The sequence below is a fragment of the Miscanthus floridulus genome, unplaced genomic scaffold, assembly GCF_019320115.1.
Source record: "Miscanthus floridulus cultivar M001 unplaced genomic scaffold, ASM1932011v1 fs_275_4, whole genome shotgun sequence".
Taxonomy (NCBI): Eukaryota; Viridiplantae; Streptophyta; class Magnoliopsida; order Poales; family Poaceae; genus Miscanthus; species Miscanthus floridulus.
Window position 1 is genome coordinate 81684 of NW_027096501.1, and position 21604 is coordinate 103287.

Here is a 21604-nt window from a genome sequence, read left to right on the forward strand (position 1 = left end):
GGCGACCTGAAGCAGCGTTCGTCGATACATCGTTGTGCATCTCGAAGATCGTTGAGGTGCACTCGGACGTCCTGGTCGACCTCCTAGGTTGTGTTGGCGATGATGTTCGACATGGTTGCCCCTAGATCTGCCGTGGAGGGGTTGCCTATCATCGCGGTGCTGGTCGGTGAAGCGACTTTGGCGGCGATCGGTTCTTGTCAGTGGCTGATTGGCGAATCGAAGTTGCGGAGTATGAAGGTCTCTGTTCCTGGTGGATCTCATTGACCTGACAGTGCGCCGCTTTGAGCATGACGACAACCTTGGCAACCTCTAGTGTCTGTGGGAGCCGGGCGAGCTCATTGGCGGTCACTGCCAGATTGGCGCTTAGAGTCTTGTAGACGTCGTGGCCGTCAACACAGACAAACTCACCATCGAGGTTGTGCTGGAGTGGTCTTCCTTGCGAGTCAAGCTGCTGCTCGGCCCTCGCAAGGGCAGCCTCATTTGCTCGGTGCTACGCATGGTTGACTGTTTCGGTTCTCGCGAGCGGTGCATTCCTCCTCGGTTTCGCCATTCCAAGGGGGGCTATCGACGCTGACATTGAAGATTGCGCCGCCACTGGAACGGAGGGGGAAGAAGTAGTCGGTGGACGTTTCGGTGATGGTCTCCATAGAGCCTTGGGACTCAGAGCCTGGATTCTCCTTCGAGATGGTCTGGAGGGACTGCTCCGGAGCATCGACTGACATGGAGCATGTTGACGACTGGCGAAGGCTGGTCGATGATCAGGTCGGTGGGAGGATGGACATCTCCATCCTAGGTCGGCGAATATGTCCCTTAGGGCGTCTTGGTAAGCGGCGGTGGTGTTGGTGAACCCGAAGGGTAGGGCCATAGCCCCTGGAGTTTCCCGAGCAGCCTCCGATAGATCTGGATCAGAGGGCGATCAGCGCTGAACCAGAGTGTCCAGAGCTGATTCAGCGATGGCGAGGCAATCAGTGAGCTTCAGACCAACCTGATCGATAGATGCGATCATATCATCATTGTTGATCTGCCTCCTCTGGTAGCAAGGAAGCGGGCGGCGAGTTGTCGATGAAGGCGACCTCGGAGGTGGCTCCGAGATTAGATCTGTAGTCACAGGTGCGGGGGTGATTGGTGCAAAATTGATCTGCATTGGCTCGAGGAGCTTTCCAACTCCGTCAGCGTTGATGATCCACGAGATCGACCCAACCATGAAGACCTGGCCAGGCTGTGGGAGGGACGAAGAGCCTGCAGAAAAAACCATCTTGTTCGACAAGGAAACAACACGCAAGCCCCTACCTGGCGTGTCAACTATCGACAGAATATCATCGGCAGTCCTCCGAGGGGTATCCCACGAAGGTAGATTGATCGGTAGAGAAGCGTGTGATCAAGAACAATAAGGCAACAGAGACACATGAGTTAGACAGGTTTAGGCCGTCGGTATGACGTAATACCCTACTCCTATGGTCTGTTAGCTTGTCTTAGCTATCGTATGATATTGCGTGTGTTTGGAGGGGGTCCCTGCCCGCCTTATATAGTCCGGGGGCAGGGTTACAAGTCGGTTAGATCTGAGAGATAACCAAAAAGTAATAACATATTACAGGAATCTTGGGATCATACATATCCTAACACATCTCGTAATATCTTCAGGATATCTTCCCGGTGTCTTTCGGGAGGCAGTCGAGCAGAGTCGTGCCCCGCAAGGTGTAACACCCCGGTGTTACATTGTAATGTTTTGCTAAAACATTTCATGAGCATCATAATTATGTGCATATGTGTATAACATGATTTGTAAATTGACATTCGGTCGTGAAATGTTCATACGAAACATGAGTCTATGGTTACGTTTCGTATAATACTATTTAGTATTCTGATCGAATGGTTGTCGAAATCAAAGTGCTATAGAATGTTTGGCTAATGGTGATGAAGTGTGTGCGGTCACAGACCAGGATAGCTGGTTAGAACATCGAGTAGGCTGGATTTGGGGTTTGACGCAAAACCGTTCAGAACGACGTCCATTAGCATAGGCTTGAAAGAAGGTTGACGAAGCTAACTTTGGCCAGTTTTGTAGACCGATCGGCTTAGGAGATCGCGCAATGTCACTGCTTCGTTTGATAGCTAGATGTACCCTATTGCGCATCGGGCGATTAGTTTAGCGTTTGGAGCACTGACGTACACGTTTTCTACTTGCTTCAGAAAGCGTGCACAGCACGTAGCTATGCCTGGGCGCGGTCACCACCCCCTAGCTTGCCAGCGCCCACAGCCACGCAAGCCGCGCCCACGGCCGCACAGGCAGCACTCACCGTCGCGCCAGCTGCATCCCACCGCAGTGCCGATGCTTGCGCGCGGTCCGGCGCTGTGCGCCAGGTTTGCCTACCACCCCTACTGCTTGCCGGCCATCGCTGCTGACCCGCACTATGCGCCGAGGCGCAGTCCTCATCCTCATGCCGCCGTGACACTGACGCACGCTAACCCTGCGTCGGTGCCTTGGCCGTTGCTGCCCGCTGGCGTGCGCTACCTCGTCGGCTATTGCGCTGCACCTAGGCCACCGACCAACCTTGCTGCGCCATGCCCTGCTCTGCACTGCCTTGGCCGAGAGCGCGCCGGGCCCACGCTACACGCCGCCCTTCGCCCCGCCGGTTCTGTGTTCGTTGAAACCATGTTGGCTGCTCGTGCGCTGGGCGACAGCCTGCCCCGCCATCACCTCGGCGTCGCTTCCGCGCTGCCTCTTTTGTCTGGCGCTGCCCGACACGATGGCACCATACCATGCTCGTCGCCTTGCCGCAGTGGCCGTGCAGACGGCCGTCTGGGGAACGTCCCGCCTGTCCTGCTGTTCCGTAGTGGTGATGTTCGCCCATGCATTGATGCCGTAGATGAACCAAGCCAAGCCATGACCTCCCCTGCCCTGCTGTCTCCTTGGCCGTCGAGACAATTCTTCCCAATTCGCCGTGACCGTAGCATCAGACTCCAATTCGGCTTAGGCTCGGCTTCATTAGGTATCTGGCCGCGTCCCGTCCCCACCTTGTTGTGTATGCCATTGCACAGGGCCACAATTTCGTAATCCCACGCCACCGGGTCCATAAGAACACACTGACACTCCCCGACGGCAAGCCAGCCACTCCGTGCACCTCGTAGCGATTTAGTGCACCCACAGCTTCGCCGTACCCTCCTAAGCACCCCGCGCACCTCAGCCGTAGCTTCGCAGCAGGCCAACCACCACCGCCGTGGTCGTGCCATCACCAGGCGCTATCACCTCGTCGGTGCGCACGTGGCCAGCACGACTCAGGCTTCCTCTGGCCAGACCATCACCGCAAGGGCCTTCGTGGGTGGTTACTCGAGCTCATTAGCTGCTTGGTTTGTTTCTTTGTCACTGTGGCTTACGGGAACGCCTCTGCCATTGCAGGTCTGGGCTCACCGCCGGGGAGGGATTCCGGGACGACGCCCCTGCTCGCCGAACCGCTTCCAGACACCGTGTGCTGCCGTGGAGGTACTCATTGGCCCCTTAGTTAGGTCTTGGGGACTCGGGTGTCGCCGGCGTGGCCGTCCTATGCCCGCGCCGTCGCGTCGGTGCGGGCCCTGGGGCCGGGGACTTAGCCGCGGTAAAGAAGTAGAAAAGGGAGGGTGCAGCTGTAAAATCATAGACTGAGGAAATAGTTCCCTAGTGCTCGCGAAAATTATCTAGGACTTCGGGGGCGCCCGTGCATAATTGTCGTTGCGCGCTGGCCTCCCCCGTCGCGGGCCGTTGGCCGGCTGGGCCGCGCCTCCAGCGTGGGCCGCGTGGTGGCCTACTAACGCACGCGGGCGGGATGGCGCGCTGGGCCGAGCCGCGCGTTGTGGGCCGAAGTAGAGAATTTGGTTTTCTTATTTTTCCAGAGGATAAAAATGCTTATTTATTTTTGTTATGAATCCAACTTCGATAAATCGTAGTAAATTGCGTGGTTGTCCAAAAATAGTGAAGCTAAGTTTGTTAGGTTCGCAAAAATACCACCTATCTGTTAGTATAGTTAGTTCACAGTTAGCTGTTAGGATGATAGGCTCATAAGATTTAAGTAGAAAGCTTAGCGTTATATCGATCAATAATTGCAGGAATTATTGTGGCAAACCGACAATAGCTTTAGCTTTGAAATTGTTACAGTAGGTTCCTTAGGCCTTTATATACTTGTCGTAAAATTGGTAGCCGTAGAGCGAGTTGTTTAATAGTGTAGTTATTATCCTTGCTTTATTGTATGTATCGTAAATCGGCATTAGGAGTAGGAATATCCGTAGTTGCCGCAAGAATGTATGTCATGTTCATAATTGTTAGTGGTGCTGGTACGTAGCTTAGCCTTAGTGGGTAGACCTCACTTAGTAGTTTAATAGATGTACTTTTAGGCGAAGAGTTGTTGTTGTCATCTTATTAAGCATTGCCTCATCATTTTATGTAGATCACGAACAGGTAGACTTCGTACCCGTCGGCGAGCCGGAGTACGATAAGGTGATCGAGGAATACAAGGAGGAGATCTTCGCATAGGAGGAAGCCCAGGAGCCTGTTGGTACTGACCTTGCTGACCCGGCATCTGCCCAAGGCAAGCCCTGGTGCATAACCTATATTTTTATGATCACTGAATATATATCTGTGTGATGTGCATTTAAGTTACAGGCATTTTATGGAAACTACATGCATAAATATATCTACCCATGAGTCCTACTAGTATAGGTCGAGTAGCCGCAATGCTTAGGATATCGGTAGCGTGAGTAACCTGCCGTTACTCGCAAATAGGTGATAAAATATCAACATTCATGATAAAATGATGGAAAAGTAAATGGTGACCGGGCAGGGATCTAGATTGGGTACTGGTGGGTGTGAAGGGTTGTGTCCTGCGGCCAACAGGGCATAGCTCAGTTACACTTTTTCCCTGTCTGTGTCGATTAAGGACCGGTCGTTGCATATGACTCTAGGCAAGTTACAGATTATTGTCCCGAGCGCATACTTGGGTATGGGCGTAGGGAAGGCTTGCTGCTCTCTTGTCGCGGATCCGGCTCTTTCCAGGCCGGCTGATGGAAAGAGGAGGTGGAGGAGGTCCTTGCACCGCACTGAGTCTGGGACTCAGGAGTGGGGGCTTGGAATCCAAGCTTGGACGGGGACCTAGACACCCGGGACAGGAGAGTGGTGGGTTAGTCCTGCTTGTGCCTGGGGTACAAGCGGGGCATGTGTTTTCGGGGCACCCAGCTGGGCACATTAATTCGCGAATCGCCGGGGGATCCGGTACGGCTTGTCTGTGGTTTAGCACCGTAGTAAGAACTAAAAGTGGAGAAAGAAGAAGAAATATAACGGATTGCTCAACCCTTGCTTGAAAGTAGACATGTGCTTATATAGACTGGCTAGATGATAACTTAATATGGCTGATAATAATACTATCTAAATAAGAACGCACTATTAGTATTGCTTTCTGCTCAAGAAAATCAGCAAACCATAAAGCCTAGCATATTCCTTGGAGTCGGGAAATTATTCCCATTATTCGGGTAAGTCTTGCGAGTACATTGTGTACTCAGGGTTTATTTAGCCCTGTTGCAGGTGATGCTTGAGGAGTACCTTGTGTGGAGGATCCTTCTGGTGGGCTCAGACGGAATCCTCGCTACCTTATCGATAGATGTTATCTTTTTAATATTCCGCTGTTTATCATTCCGCACTCTGTAATTGGTATTGTAATAATGTACTTTTTAAGAAACTCTAATGTATGAAATGGACTTGTGTTGTAACTCGTTCTCATTATTGGATCCTTGGGAAAAATGTGGATCTTTCGGGTTCTCCCTCGGGGTGTGCCCGACGGACACCGCTCGTTGTAGTTGCTTTCGGGGTGCTTAGTGTCTGGTGGAAGACGAGCGCCTCTGTAAGTACGCTATTTCAGGCGGTTCTGCCACACAAGGCTTCGTCTTGTGGGCTGGGCCACCCCTGGGGGCGCAGCCCATCTGGTCTGCCGTGGGTATCCGGGGTTGTACCCCCCCCCACACACACCATCCCTAATTTCCTAACCCTAGTCATGCAACTCATGAGGCAACAAATCAAGAAATCGAGGGGGGAAGATCAACCTGGTTGTTTACGTGACTCCACGGACCACGGAGGTGAGGGCCGACATTGGGGGAAGCCGCAGCCGGTGCCGCCGCCGTCGGGAGAGCAACAGGCAGCGATCGAGCCGCACGCCTCTCTGACACGAGGTACGCCTACGGCACGAAGACAGAGGGAGTAGCAGCAGCAGCCGCTCAACTCCCCTGCGATGACCGGACACAGCGAGGATGGCTGGAGGTGGTGGGGTGGCGGTGGAGGCCTACCGGTGGCGTCGACGCCCAGGCCACGCCCTTCTCTTCCCTGGGCACGTTAGGAATGGAGGGAGATGGAGAGGGAGGGTCGCCGGAGTGGGAGGGGCCGGGGTGGCGCGGTGACGGTGGCCCGAGCTTGTTCGCAGGGCTGCGGCACGCGGCTTCGCGCAGAGCCTTGACTCGGTGAGAGAAAGAGAGAGAAGAAATGGGCCGGGCCAACCAAAACCTAAGTCGCCATGTCGCGCCAGACTGCCTGGCGCGACAGAGCTGTCGCGCCGAAGTCACTGGCGTGACAGGGCGGGACCCACGCTCCGCCACGCCAGCTCCGATCAAACAACCACGACAGCGTGGCTCCCCTTGTCGTGCCAGTGCATGTGGCACGACAGTGGGTCACTTTTGCAAATACTGTTTTTTTTGGACTAGTATTAAAATATTAATTAAAAAAGGATTAAAAATAAAAAAAAAATCCTCTCCCCGCTAGGAGCTTTGTAATTGTAAAGATGGATAATTTATCAGCAAGTAGAGAAGTACTTTAATTTTTTATTCCGATTAGCATGGTAACTTTTAGGCCTTGAGAATTTACATGGAGTCTTCTTTTATTGGCCAAATACTATGATAATATATCTCGAGCACAATACTATTCAATAAGCAAAAGCAATGAAAACCAATATTGTATGGACACAGTAACATAAGTTAGCCAGGTGTTGCATAATTTGGGCAGGCATAGATGAATGGATTTTAAAGAGCATATTTTGTCGTATCATTGGATGGAGGTAGAAGCTTACTTTGGTCAACAATAACCAATGTTGCATAAGTGCAATTTGATATTTCGCATGATAGAAAGGAAAATTATTAGATACAATATACATAGCAGTCGGCAGCTTCACAGGGGAAGAGCTATTTGAATATGGAATCACCTAGCCGTCGCCGGACCAGCCGGGGTTCTGAGACGGCCATTCCTAAATCTGAAGGCGATGTACATGAAGCAACACTACTTAGCTGTGCACTGGCACCGCTGGCTGTATCAGAAAGGAAAAGGCAATGAATGATTATGTGCACGCGTACTGAAGGCAACTACTAGAACAACAAAAATAAATCAAATCACCAGTACTGATGATGACAACATTACCTGTATGTGGCTGATCTACATGAGTAGGTTTGCGTTTGTGGCCTCTATCCATATTGGAAGAACCTACTACGCAGGAAGTTGTAGGGCAAAGAACAGTATGATAAACAACCCGTTAGAGTACCTAAATAAATCAATCGTAGAACAAAGTATCAATGTATGTGCTTTATTACTTTGAAGCAAGCACGTAAGCGAAGTAATGGCGATGCCATAGACACAATCAAGCACATAGAGATTTTGAAGCAGAGTATCCACGTGAAAGATACCTGCGCATTGACAATGAAATAAAACTGAAAAAGATTATCTGATCAGAAGCAGCGCTTCTTACCCAAAGACGATGCTGTGTTGCTTGTTGACGTCAATGTTCCGGTCTTCTGTATCAAGGATCCTGAATGTCAGGAACAATACCAAACTGCGCATAACATAGCACATTTAAATAAATAAACAATTTAAATGAAGGGGTACTGAAAGTAATGAAAGAAAAAATAAGAGACACATAGAATCTGCTGCTTTTCATAAAATAAGATTGTATTGTTCAATCCGCATAAACAAAAGGAACGGTAAGCATCCTGACCTTGCATACACAGCAGGTAGTGAACACAAAGGCAACCCTTTTCTTTCTTGTTTTGGAATTCCAAGGATCACCTGAAATGCACAGCACATGACAAAGCTAGTGGGTTCAGCGTGGGCAGGACTTTTTTTTCTTGGTTTGGCGTTTTATCGAGCTCCTAAAATGCACAGCACATGAAGGGCTAGGCATTGTATGGAGCACCTGAAACGCACAACACACGAAGGGCACACAAAATAGGTCTTGAAGTGCTCACCGTCCACAGGAAGGAGGAACAACGCGAAGAAGTCACGACGGAGTCGCCGGCGGAGCGGAGGAGGATCGGAAGGGCACTCGCGGTGTACCGGGCCAGCCGAGACCAGGCCGGCGCAAGGGCTTCTCCTCCGGCGCCGCCTGTGCCGCCGGTGCCGCCTGTGTACGCCGCAGAGGGTTGGACCGGGGAGGGCGCCGGCGACGGGCTACATCGGCCCCGCGACCTGTGCCGACGTGGGCGTACCGGGCCGTGGACGGGCAACGCGGGAGGCAGGTCGCGGTGTATTCCCCGTGGACGCGGGGCGGCGGGAAGTCGACGGGTGGGCGCGGCGGCTGCGGCGGCGGCGACAGCACTGGCAGCGGAAGCGCCCGCGGGGAGGGAGCTGTTTCCTTTTTTTTCCTGGTGTCGATGCTTCGGGAGGCTGCACGTTGCTTAGCAGGTTGTGTACGGACGTTGCTGTAGCGGCAGCGGACGGATGGGGAGGGAATTGAATGTGGCTGGAACAAGCGGTGACGTGGCTGAAGGTGTCAGCCTTTTTTTTTTGTTATACACAAACAAGGGTAATGGGTAGATATGTTTAACAAAATAAATGGACAAATAACTATGGGGAAAAAAACACATTCATAGAACAATCCTCCAACCACCATCTTCATTACTCAGTTGCTGTTCTTGTCGGCATCTTCGACTTTCCAATGAGGAATTTAGGCCGTCTAGAATGCGCATCGACTTGCCCCTGCAATATCCTAATCAGACTCCCCTTCTCACCACAATTCTTAAGAACAAGCTCCATAAGGTTTGGCAGGTGTGTCACTCCAGACAAGCCATGCTTATTGTTTTGGAGTAATGGACACCTTTTCAGCCAAAGTTGTTCCAGCTGAGGCATTGCCTGTTGGTGGATTGTCACCTTTTCAGTCTTCCCTAGCCCACCATTGTCAAGGAACTTGAGTTTTAAGAATGTATCAGCAAAGAATTCCAATGAGTCACCTGCATATGAGTTCTCCCACAGACCTAGCAAAGCCAGGTTACGCAAGTTTTGGAGGTGCAGAATGTCTTGCTGCTTCAGCTGTGTTCCCAGCAGCTTCACCGTCGCTAAATTGTTGAGTGAACTGATCCATTCAGGCAGCTTGGTGAGGTTACCACACAGCCTCAATGAAGTTAGATGTGTTGGTATTGCTGATTCATGCATTCAGTCAAGAAAATCAAGTGAATCAGAGTGCAGCTCGAGGCTTTGCAATCGATCGAGCTCTCCTATCGACTTGCACAGCTCATCTCCTTCTTTCTCCGTAAGATCTGTGACCCTGGCCCCTAACCTTCGCAAATTCATCAAGTTTGTCAGCTTCGTAAGCCTCCTTGACACACCATTTCCCTTACCAACATTGACCGCCCCTATCACGTGCAAGTTCTTCAGCTTCTCGATCCCTTTGGGGGCTCTCACGCTAAACTGGTCCGCATTGAAAACCTTGCAGCATCCTCTTCTGAAAATGCGGCCGTTATGGTTGTTCATCCCTGACTCCGCCATCTTCTCATGCAACTTTTTGAAGTTGACGCCAGCTAGAAGATATCGCATCTTTTCCAGTTTGGCAATTCCTCTGGGAAGTTGTGTCACTTGTGTGCCTTGGATGTCCGATGTCTCCAGGTATCGAAGCTTCTGCAAGGTGTCGGTCCACAGGTTCACTGGCTCAGACGAGTGAATTACTCGTCGGTCTTGTCGAGTATCCGCTAGTATTGTCGAGCACCTGCTAGCTGTGTCGACCCCGAACAAGCGATGTTCGTCCCCACATACTATGGCTAGAGCTATAAGAAGAGGGGAGAACAGAGCATGCACGCACAATATAAAGCACCAGCGTTGGCCGAAGCTCTGTCTATGAGATGGCGAATCTGAGCTCTCTTTTCTGAGTTGTCGTGGTAGTCTATTTATACAACTCTATCCATCTAGTCCTAGTACAGCGCATATGCTATAACAGTGACTATATAACATACAGGGCTGACTCTGCGCCGGCCACTACATATGCCTACAGTGCTACAGGTGAGCAGCTCGATGCCTGCACCTGCAGCGGCTACAGTATCACAGCAGGGGGCTTTTTCGGCGTCGCCTTCCCGTTGCTGTATTCACACAAGTTAGCAGTAGATTATCTAACAATCTTTCCCTAATTCTACTGCTAACCCTTGTACCCCCTCCATGCCGATCATCTCCTTCAGCTCCGTGAGTCAAAGACGTTCGAGCGGCTTGGTGAGGACGTCCGCGAATTGCCGACCAGTTTCAACGAACTCGATGACGATCTGTCCTCCATCGACACAGTTCCTGAGGAAGTGAAACTTCACGTCGATGTGTTTACTCCGGTCGTACAGAACCGGATTCTTCGCGAGGACGATGGCGGGCTGGTTGTCCACCATCAATGCTGGTAGGTGAGCTTCCACGCTGGTCAGCTTGCCCAGCAGCCGACGTAGCCACACAACTTGGCGTGCCGCTGTGGCCGCTGCTACGTACTCCACCTCGCACGTAGATAGTGCTACCATCTTCTACTTCAGCGACAACCATGAAATTGGGGCCGATCCGAGGAGGACGAGCACGCTAGAGGTGTGTTGGAATTGTTCCAAATTCACTCCAGGATATAGGCCGAGCTTCTGACGGAGCGAAGCGGAGGCCCGTCGCCGGAGGCTTGGGCCGGAGCGTAGCGGAGTGTGAAGCCGGCCCATCAGGTCTCGCCCCTGTGCTCGGGGGGTGCAGGGGGCGGAGCCCCCGCGGTACGGTACGGTATATACACCCTTGCTAGGGTTTCGTGGAGACTTGATTCTCTTGTAAGCCGCCATAGGCGTGTAACCCAAAACTCTTGAGATAGTGAGATTGTTGCTGGCTGGTGTCCGTGGTTTTTCCCCTTCACATCGGAGGGGTTTTCCACGTTAAATCGTGTGTCTTCTCTGTGGCTTGATTCTTTACTTCATATTCCTATACGTCGTTCATAACAAGTGGTACCGGAGCTTTGGTTGCTGTTAGGGTTCATGAAGACGTCGATGAAGTTCGATCTTCCGCTGTTGAACTACGACACGCGGTTCTCGCTATGGCAAGTCAAGATGTGGGGGATTCTGGCGCAGACTCATGACTATGATGAGGCGCTGGATAGTTTCGGAAAGAGAAAGGCCGAGTGGACTCCAGAAGAGATCCGCAAGGATCAGAAGGCGCTCGCCCTAATTTAGATGCATCTTCATAATGATATTTTGCAGGAGTGTCTGAAAGAGAAAACTGCTGCAGAACTATGGCTGAAACTGGAATCGATCTGTATGTCCAAGGATCTAACCAGTAAGATGCAGATGAAGATGAAGCTGTTCACCCTGAAGATGAAGGAGGAGGATTCAGTTATGAGCCACATCGTTGAATTCAAGAAGATCGTCGCCGACCTAGTGTCGATGGAGGTGAAGTATGATGATGAGGACTTAGATCTTTTACTGCTATGTTCTTTGCCAAATTCGTATGCAAATTTTTGTGACACCATACTTTTGAGCCGTGATGAACTAACCCTAAAGGAAGTTTATGAGGCTCTCTAGTCTAGGGAGAAGATGAGAGGCATGGTGCAGAATGACGGGACGTCGTCCTCCAAGGGCGATGCTTTGCATATGAGAGGCAGAACTGAAAACAGATCCTCCAATGATGGCAATGATGGTAGAAAGAACTACGAAAGGAGAGGTCGTTCAAAGTCCAAGCCGCATGGTAATAAAAAGTTCTGTGTTTATTGCAAGCTAACAAATCATAATGTTGAGGATTGCAGAAAAGTACAGAATAAGGAGAAGAGGAAACAAAAGTCGGCTGGTAAGGTCTCTGTTGCTGCTGCTGCGTCTGATGATGATTCTGGAGATTGTCTTGTAGTATTTGCTGGTTGTGTTACTGGTCATGATGAATGGATTCTCGATTCCGCATGTTCATTTCATATTTGCACTAACAGAAATTGGTTTAGCTCATATAAGCCTGTGTAGAAAGGGGATGTTGTGCGGATGGGAGATGATAACCCGTGTGACATTGTGGGGATTGGATCAGTTCAGATCAAGACTGATGATGGCATGACACGCACGCTAAAAAACGTCAGGTATATACCAGGGATGTCTAGAAATCTTATCTCATTGAGCACGCTTGATGCAGAAGGTTACAAATATTCCGGTTCAGATGGCGTTCTGAAGGTATCAAAAGGTTCTCTTATTTGCTTGAAAGGTGATCTTAATTCTACAAAGTTATATGTCCTTAGAGGGTGTACTTTACCTGGTTCTGATTCCGCTGTTGCTGCTATTACTAATAATGAACCTAGTAAAACTAACCTTTGGCATATACGTTTGGGACATATGAGTCACTATGGTATGGCAGAATTGATGAAGAGAAATCTGCTGGATGGCTGCACTTCGAGTAAAATAAAGTTTTGTGAGCATTGTATTTTCAGGAAGCATAAAAGGGTACATTTCAACACTTTTGTTCACACCACTAAAGGTACTCTTGATTATGTTCATGCTGATTTATGGGGTCCTTCCCGTAAGTCCTCACTTGGTGGTGCTCGTTACATGCTTACAATTATTGATGATTACTCTAGAAGGGTTTGGCCTTATTTTCTGAAACAGAAAGATGATACTTTTGCTACTTTTAAGGACTGGAAAGTAATGATAGAAAGGCAAACTGAAAGGAAGGTAAAATTGCTTCATACTGATAATAGTGAAGAATTTTGTTCGCGTGAATTTAATGATTATTGCAGATCGAAAGGCATTGTTAGGCATCACACCATACCCCATACTCCACAACAGAATGGTGTGGCCGAACGCATGAACAGAACCATCATGTCCAAGGCCCGTTGCATGCTGTCTAATGCCAGGATGAGCAAGCATTTTTGGGCTGAAGCTGCTAATACTGCCTGTTACTTGATAAACAGGTCGCCTTCTATTCCACTAAATAAAAGAACTCACATTGAGGTATGGTCTGGTATGCCTGCTGATTATTCATAGTTGAAAGTTTTTGGATGCACTGCTTATGCTCATGTTGATAATGGAAAATTAGAGCCTAGAGCTGTTAAGTGTCTTTTCCTTGGTTATAGTTCAGGAGTCAAAGGCTATAAATTGTGGAATCCTAAAACAGGAAAGACTTTTATGAGCAGGAGTGTTGTTTTCAATGAATCTGTGATGTTTACTGACAGTTTGCCCTCAGATCATGTTCCAGAAAAAAGAGCTGCAGCGTATGCGCATGCAGGTGGAGCATGTTGATGATGATACAGGTGTGCAGGTGGAGCCTGTTGATGAGCATGGTGACCATGATAATGATGTTGCTGAGGATGATGCTCATGATGATGTTCAGCAAACTCCTCCTATTTTGCAGTTAGAGGAGGATTTACCTATTGCTCAACGCAAGTCAAAAAGGACAATTGCACCTCCTAAGCGTCTTATTGAAGAGTGTAATATTTCTTACTATGCTTTGAGTTGTGCTGAACAGGTGGAGAATGTTCATGAGCCAGCAACCTATAAAGAAGCTATTCGTTGTGGTGATACTGAGAATTGGATTTCTGCTATGCATGAGGAGATGCAGTCTCTTGAGAAGAACAGTACATGGGAGATTATACCTTTGCCTAAGAATAAGAAGACCATCAGCTGCAAATGGATTTTCAAGAGAAAGGAGGGTTTATCTCCAAGCGAGCCTCCAAAGTATAAGGCAAGGTTAGTTGCTAAAGGCTACAGTCAAATTCCGGGTGTTGTCTACAATGATGTGTTCTCTCCAGTGGTAAAACACAGTTCAATTCGTACTTTCCTTAGTATTGTTGCTTCACATGATCTTGAGCTTGAGCAGTTAGATGCGAAGACTACGTTTTTGCATGGAGAGCTTGAGGAGGACATATACATGGACCAACCAGAAGGGTTCATAGTGCCTGGCAAGGAAAAATATGTGTGCAAGTTGAAGAGATCCTTGTATGGTTTGAAACAGTCCCCTCGTCAGTGGAATAAGAGGTTTGATTCATTTATGTTAGCACACAGTTTTAAAAGATCTAAGTATGATAGCTGTGTTTACATCAAGCATGTTAATGGATCACCTATATATTTGTTGTTATATGTTGATGATATGCTGATTGCTGCCAAGAGTAAAATTGAAATCACTAAGTTAAAGAAGCTATTGAGTAGTGATTTTGATATGAAAGATCTTGGTAGTGCTAAAAAAATTCTTGGTATGGAAATTAGTAGAGACAGAAAATCTGGTTTGCTATTTCTTAGTCAACAAAATTATATCAAGAAAGTTCTTCAGTGTTTCAACATGCAAAATGCTAAGGCTGTTAGTACCCCTATTGCACCTCACTTTAAGTTGTCAGCTGCTCAGTGTCCTAGTACAGATGCAGAGATTGAATACATGTCAAGGGTTCCTTATTCTAGTGTTGTGGGGTCTTTGATGTATGCCATGGTTTGCTCTCATCCAGATTTGGCATATGCTATGAGTCTTGTTAGTAGATATATGTCTAATTCTAGCAAAGAACATTGGAGGGCAGTTCAGTGGATTTTCAGGTACCTCAGAGGCACAGCAGATTCCTATTTAAAGTTTGGAAGAACTGATAAGGGTCTTATTGGCTATGTGGATTCTGATTATGCTGCTGATCTGGACAGGCGAAGATCACTTACAGGTTATGTGTTTACTGTTGGCAGTTGTGCTGTGAGTTGGAGGGCTACTTTACAGTCAGTTGTTGCTTTGTCTACTACTGAAGCAGAATATATGGCTATTTGTGAAGCGTGCAAAGAATTAATTTGGCTGAAAGATTTGTACGCTGAGCTTTGTGGAGTTGAATCTTGCATAAGTTTGCACTGTGATAGTCAAAGTGCAATTTACCTCACTAAAGATCAGATGTTCCATGAGAGAACTAAGCACATAGATATCAAGTATCATTTTGTGCGTGATGTGATTGAAGAAGGTAAGCTAAAGGTATGTAAGATTAGTACTCATGATAATCCTACTGATATGATGACAAAGCATGTTCCTGTTGCTAAGTTTGAGCTGTGCTCAAGCTTAGTTGGTTTAATTGGATAGTCCAAGAGACTATTGTTGGCACCAGTGGTTTTCTATCATTGTTATGTTCAGGATAAAGGGTTGATTTATGATACAAGATGAATTTGTCTCAAGGTGGAGTTTGTTGAAGTTATTCCAAATTCACTCTAGGATATAGGCCGGTCTTCTGACGGAGTGAAGCGGAGGCCCATCACCGGAGGCTTGGGCCAGAGCGTAGCGGTATATACATCCTTGCTAGGGTTTCGTGGAGACTTGATTCTCTTGTAAGCCGCCATAGGCATGTAACCCAAAACTCTTGAGATAGTGAGATTGTTGCTGGCTGGTGCCCGTGGTTTTTCCCCTTCACATCGGAGGGGTTTTCCACGTTAAATCGTGTGTCTCCTCTGTGGCTTGATTCTTTACTTCATATTCCTATACGTCGTTCATAACAAGGTGCTCCGTCGCCTGTCGATGTCTCCCGCCATGTCTGCATCGCTGAACACAGTGAGCTGCAGCCTACTCTCGCCAGTCTTTGGGAAGATGATCCCGTAATCTACTATCCCCTTGACGTAGCGCAGTAGCCGCTTCACCGAAGCCTAGTGATCCCCTCTAGGATCCTCCATGAAGCGACTGACGTGGCCCACGGTGAACGCAATATCGGGCCTCGTGTGGACTAGGTAGCGCAGACCGCCGATGATGCTCCGGTAGAGTGTTGCATCTACCTTCGCCGTGGTACTGGCCTTTGTCAGCTTCAGCCGCTCCTCCATTGGAGTCACGCATGGCTTGCACTCAGCCATGCCGCTCCTCTCCAACAGCTTGGAGGCATACGCGCTCTGACCGAACGTGAGTTCCTCCTTCCCCTATCTCATCTCGATGCCGAGGTAGTAGGAGAGTGCGCCGAGATCGCTCATTCAAAAATGAGCAGCCATCTCGCGTTTAAAGCTGTTGATGTCCTCCGTATGCGCGCCAGTGATGATTAAGTCATCTACATACACACCGACGATGAGCTCCTCCTTTCCCTGTCGCCGCGTGTAGAGCGCGTGCTCGGTTGCGCACCGTTGAAACCCAAGCTCGCCCAGCGTGGCGTCAAGCTTGGCGTTCCATGCTCGAGGGGCCTGCTGTAGCCCGTAGAGCGCTTTGCGCAGTTGGAGCACCCTGTGCTCCTCTCCCTTAACGGTGAAACCTGGAGGTTGCCTGACGAAGACCGTCTCCACCAGCTCGCCGTTGAGGAAGGCCGATTTAACATCCAAGTGATGGACGTGCTAGTCCTTTGCTGCTGCCAAAGCAAGTAGCAAACGGACCGACTCCATGCGCGCTACTGGCGCAAAGACCTCCTCGAAGTCTATGCCCTCGCGCTGAACAAAGCCTCGGGTGATGAGGCGCGCCTTGTACTTGACAATGGCACCGAACTCGTCCTGTTTGACCTTGTACACCCACTTCAGGCTGATCAGTCAGCATCCTAGAGGTGGATCGATGAGCTGCCAAGTCTCATTTTCCTCGATCGCCTTCATCTCCTCCAGCATCGCCCGTTGCCAGTTTCCATCCCACTCGGCAAGCGTGAACGTGGGTGGCTCCTCTACGCTGACGAGTAGCAGCTCTACATCATTGAGCAGCCTGCTCGCCAGACCTGAGGGACCTATGCCGCTGATGATGTCATCTAGCCTGCGGAACCGCACCTCCTCACTTTCGTGGAAGGCATCCATGAACTCAGTGATGTCACTTGGAGGTGAGGCGAACTCGATCAGCGTCGATGGAGTTCCCTGTTCCACCGGAGTGCTTGGCTTAGCACCTTGAGTGCTCTGCACTATTTCTGGACAGCTCGTCATAACTCCTGCAGTGTTCGGCCACACTGTAGGAGTGTCCTGCTTCAGTCTTGGAGTGGTCGACACCACTGTAAGACATCTTGGCTCTACCATGGGAGTGCTCGGCACCCGTTCTGGAGTGGTCGCCACCACTGTAGAACCTCTTGGCACCACTCCTGGTGTGCTCGGTATCCCTCCAGGAGTGCTCGGCATTTCTCCCGAAGTGCTCGGCACTACCCCAGGAGTGCTCGGCTCTACCGCCGGAGTACTCGGCACTCCTCTCGGAGTGCTCGACACCTCTTCCCCAGTGTCTCTACCATCGTGGATGACCAAGTGCTCGATGATGAAGGTGTTTGTGAAGCTATCAGCTTCCCCCATGCTTGGACTGCTCTAGTCCCAAGCCGCCTTCTCGTCGAACACGACATCGCATGAGACAAGCACTTTGTCTCCGTGTGGGTCGTAGAGCCGGTACACCTTGGTACCCTCCGCGTAGCCTAGGAACACCATCGGTGTGCTCCTGTCCTCTAGCTTGGTGAGGTTCGGCTTCATCTTCCTGACGTGGCTGATGCAACCGAATGTCTGGAGGAAGGACACGCTTGGCTTGCACCCATACCAAGCTTCGAACGACGTCTTGCCCGTCAGGGCCTTGGTCGGAGATCAGTTGAGGAAGAACACCGCCGTGGTCACTGCCTCACCCCAAAACCTTACCGGCATGCCTTTGGCCTTCATCATGGATCGGGCCATGCCGACCACCGTCTGTTTTCGTCTCTCCACCACGCCATTCTATTGTGCGAGTATGGTGCGGTGTGGTGTTGCCCTACACCCTGATCCACGTAGTACGTAGCGAACTCCACCGAGGTGAATTCGCGCTATGATCAGTCCTCAGCACACGGAGCTTCTTGTCGCTCTCGGCCTACGCGCGCGTCTTGAACTTCTTGATCGCCGCCACCGCTTCGTCCTTGCTTGTTAGGAGTTGCAGCCACATGTAGCGACTGCAATCGTCCATGAGTAGGAGGAAGTACCGCTGACCACCACATGTAGCAAGCGTGATCGGCCCGCAGAGGTCGCCGTGGACGAGCTCAAGAGCTTCCTTTATGCGATACTTGGCCGCCTTTGGGAAAGGTAGCCTGCTCTACTTCCCGGCCAGACAGCTGTCACACAGCTCACCTCTGTGCTTGATGTGGGGTAGCCCTCGGACCATCTTCTCCAGCCGACCAAGCGCGTCGAAGCTGAGATGTCTGAACCGGGCATGCCACATCCATGGTTCCTCGGAGTGCCTTGCCGCCAGGCACACCGGCTGCTCTACCTTCAAGTCAAGTGGGTAGAACCGGTTTAGGGACCTCTTCACCTTGGCAAGAAGTCGCTGCTCCCGGTCCCTGATCCTAAGGACTCCGTCCTTGATCAGTGCCTCACTACCGCGCTTATCCAGCTGACCAATGCTGATGATGCTGGAACGTAGCTACGGGATGTAATATACATCCGTTAGCGCGTGGTGCTCTCCATTCTGGCATCTAAAGATGATGATGTCGTGCCCTTGGATAGCCACCCTTGAGCCATCACCAAACTTCACCATACCGATAACATCGCCATCGAGCTCGGAGAAGGATGCCTTGGAGCCCATCATGTGGTTACTGGCACCAGAGTCCAGATACCACCGCTGCTCCTGGTTGGCGCCCACACGCCCGAGGTGAACTTGGGCGCGTGGTTCGTCGAGGTTAACGGTCTTCAGGGCCTTCCTAGGACCTTCCACCGTCGTCGCCTCCTCCCTCTCCTCGACCTCAACGTCGTGCAATGCATAGAACATCGCCATCAGGATAGTGGCCTCATCCTCATCATCGGCTTGTGCCAGGTGAGCCTGAGCCTTCTTTTTCTGCTTGCGGTTTGGGCACTCCTGTGCCCAATGGCCTATCTTTCCGCAACGCCGGCAGGCATTGGGGTCGACCTGCTTCTTCTTCGAAAAAGCCTTGTCGCGGCGCTTGCCATCACCACCGCGGCTGGAGAAGGCTGCCTTCCCGGAGTTCCTTCGAGCAGCCCACTCCTCTTCTGTCAGCAGGAGTTTCCCGCTATCCTTCATTGCTGTCGCCTGGTCCAGGCGTTCGTCCACCGCCTGCAGATGGCCTGTCACATCCTCAATGGTAAGGGTGGACAAGTCCAGCATCATCTCTATGGAGAGAGCGATCTGGATGTACTTTGCCGACACGGAGTGGAGTTACTTAGAGACTGCCTCCTCTTTGTCGATGGTGACGCCGTGGCTCTTCAGCTTGCTGATGAGCGTCTGCAGACAAAAGGAGAAGTCCTCCACCGTTTCATCATCCTTGAACTTGAGGTTGGCGTACTCCTGCTTTAGAAGCTGGGCCGTCGCCTTCTTTGCGCGGTCGGAACCGACGCGCATCGCCACAATAGCCTCCCACGCCTCCTTAGCCGAGCTCTTCGTCCCCAACGGCTCCCTGTACTCCGCCGGTACAGCAGCGAGGATAGCCTCTAGCGCTGACATGTCATCTCCTTCACTGTCGGTGCCCTTGTCAACAGCATTCTAGAGCCGTCGGGCTCTGAGCTTGACCTTCATGGTCACCGACCACTCTCTATAGTTGGTGCGAGTCAGCGTCGGCCAACTGGTCCCGCTGACCTCCCGCACCGTGCGAACAACGACCTCCGGTCGTGGCTGGGCAGCCATAGCAGTGCCACTGTTGTCGCACTTCTCCGAACCGCCCGTCATCGTCAGCGGTTAGTCTGGCGATAGCGCTTGTACGGCTCTGATACCACTTGTTGGCCCACAGGATCACCGGCTCAGGCGAGTGAATCACTCGCCGGTCTTGCCGAGCACCCGCTAGTGTTGCCGAGGACCCACTAGCCGTGCCGACCACGAATAAGCGTTGTCCATCCCCACACACTATGGCTGGAGCTAGAAGAAGAAGAGAGAACAGAGCATGCACGCACAATACAAAGCACCAGCGTTGGCCGAAGCCCTGTCTATGAGATGGCAAATCTGAGCTCTCTTTACTGAGTTGCTGTGGTAGTCTATTTATACAACTCTATCCATCTAGTCCTAGTACATCACACATGCTGTAATAGTGACTAGATAACATACAGGGCTAACTCTGCGCCGGCCACTACATGTGCCTACAGTGCTGTAGGTGAGCAGCTCGACGCCTGCACCTGCAGCGGCTATAGTATCACAGCAGGGGGTCTTTTTGGCGCCACCTTCCCCTTGCTATGTTCATATAAGGTAGCAGTAGATTATCTAACACAAGGAACATGAAAGTTTCGAAATATTTGTTCGTCGCAGGGACAGATACCTTAGGTGTTGTAGCTCCCCTATGTGCTTGAGGTCACCATTCTTCAAATTGTGTGTGTCCTCCAGGTCCAGCACTCGCAACAGCTGCATCTTGGGAGAAATGAGAGACGCAGGGCACTCACCAAAGATTGTCAATGATCGGATATATGAAAAGTTTATGTTTTCCAGTTTCTCGTCCCTCGTCTTCCATCTGGACACCACCAGGAGACGTATCTTACCCTGTGGAACCTCAATACTGGAGTGCTTCTCAACGAAGAATAGTTGGTTCTCCTCAATAGACTTGGGCAGGATGATCTGCAGCAGCATGCTGTGAACCCGGCAATGAGTAGCTTTTATTGATCCATGGCTAACCTTGCAAGGTTGGATCATGCTTCTATTAATGAGCTCGCTGAAGAAACGCTCACCTACATCCTCCGTGGGCATGTCACGGTTCCTTGCTATGTGACCTTCTATGACCTTCTACCATCCACTGTCTCAACAAGCGGGTGCGTCTCATCTCATGATTCACAGGGCATATACTGAGGTACAAGAAGATAGATTTCAGGTGATACGGCAAGCCATTATAACTTGATTCTATCACATTCGAGATTTTGCGGAGGTCAGAACCCAGCTCGGCCCCAAGGTGTTCGTGCATATTCCTCCATTCTCTCACATTCGAGACTCACATGATAACTAAGTGCAGCGATCGATGCTATTAGAAAAATCATGGAGACTCATTTATTAATTATTTCTATGATGTATACTATTTAGGAAAAATATGAAATATTGTTTTTCAGTACTTTTTGGATGTGATAAAAATTGCTCAATTAATTAATAAATGAGTCTCCATGATTTTTCTAGGCTTAAATAATTATCCAAAAATTATGAAAATTATTTTGCCACTTAGTTATCATGTGATGAACCTTTACAAAAATTTTAAGCTCAATTGGAACAAGTTGATTTATTTCATAATTTTGAATTAAATAATTAATTCATAAAAGCAAATAGTAACCTTTAATGATTTAGGTTTTGTTTGAATTTTGGATTGAGTGATGAGCTTGGGTCATTAGTTGGTGATGATCCTTGGCGATTGAAATAAGGTTATGAAAAAGGTTTAGTTAGTTTTGAATTGTAACTGTACCGCGAAGGAAAGTTGTATTCAAGTTGTTAATTTTGCATCCATCATCGAGCATCATGTTTTATATCTCGCATCATGTTAAACATGGCATTGTTACTACGTATAGTGAACGAAGGTGAGCACGTGGTAGTTAATCAAGTTGAGGAAGAAGTTAATCCGTCTGTGGA

The 21604-nt window shown here is 49.8% G+C and overlaps 1 long non-coding RNA gene and 1 pseudogene across 1 annotated transcript; both read right to left on the reverse strand.

Moving 5' to 3' along the window:
- Positions 1 to 7012: 7012 nt before the first annotated feature.
- Positions 7013 to 8642, reverse strand: LOC136531078 (uncharacterized). Its single transcript, XR_010777959.1, has 5 exons — positions 8239 to 8642; positions 7989 to 8059; positions 7743 to 7826; positions 7418 to 7538; positions 7013 to 7307 (listed from the first exon to the last, which is right to left on the reverse strand). It is a non-coding gene; the product is annotated as an uncharacterized lncRNA (long non-coding RNA).
- A 245-nt stretch (positions 8643 to 8887) lies between these two features.
- LOC136531082 (disease resistance protein Pik-2-like) lies at positions 8888 to 20954 on the reverse strand (annotated as a pseudogene).
- Between the last annotated feature and the right edge of the window lie 650 nt (positions 20955 to 21604).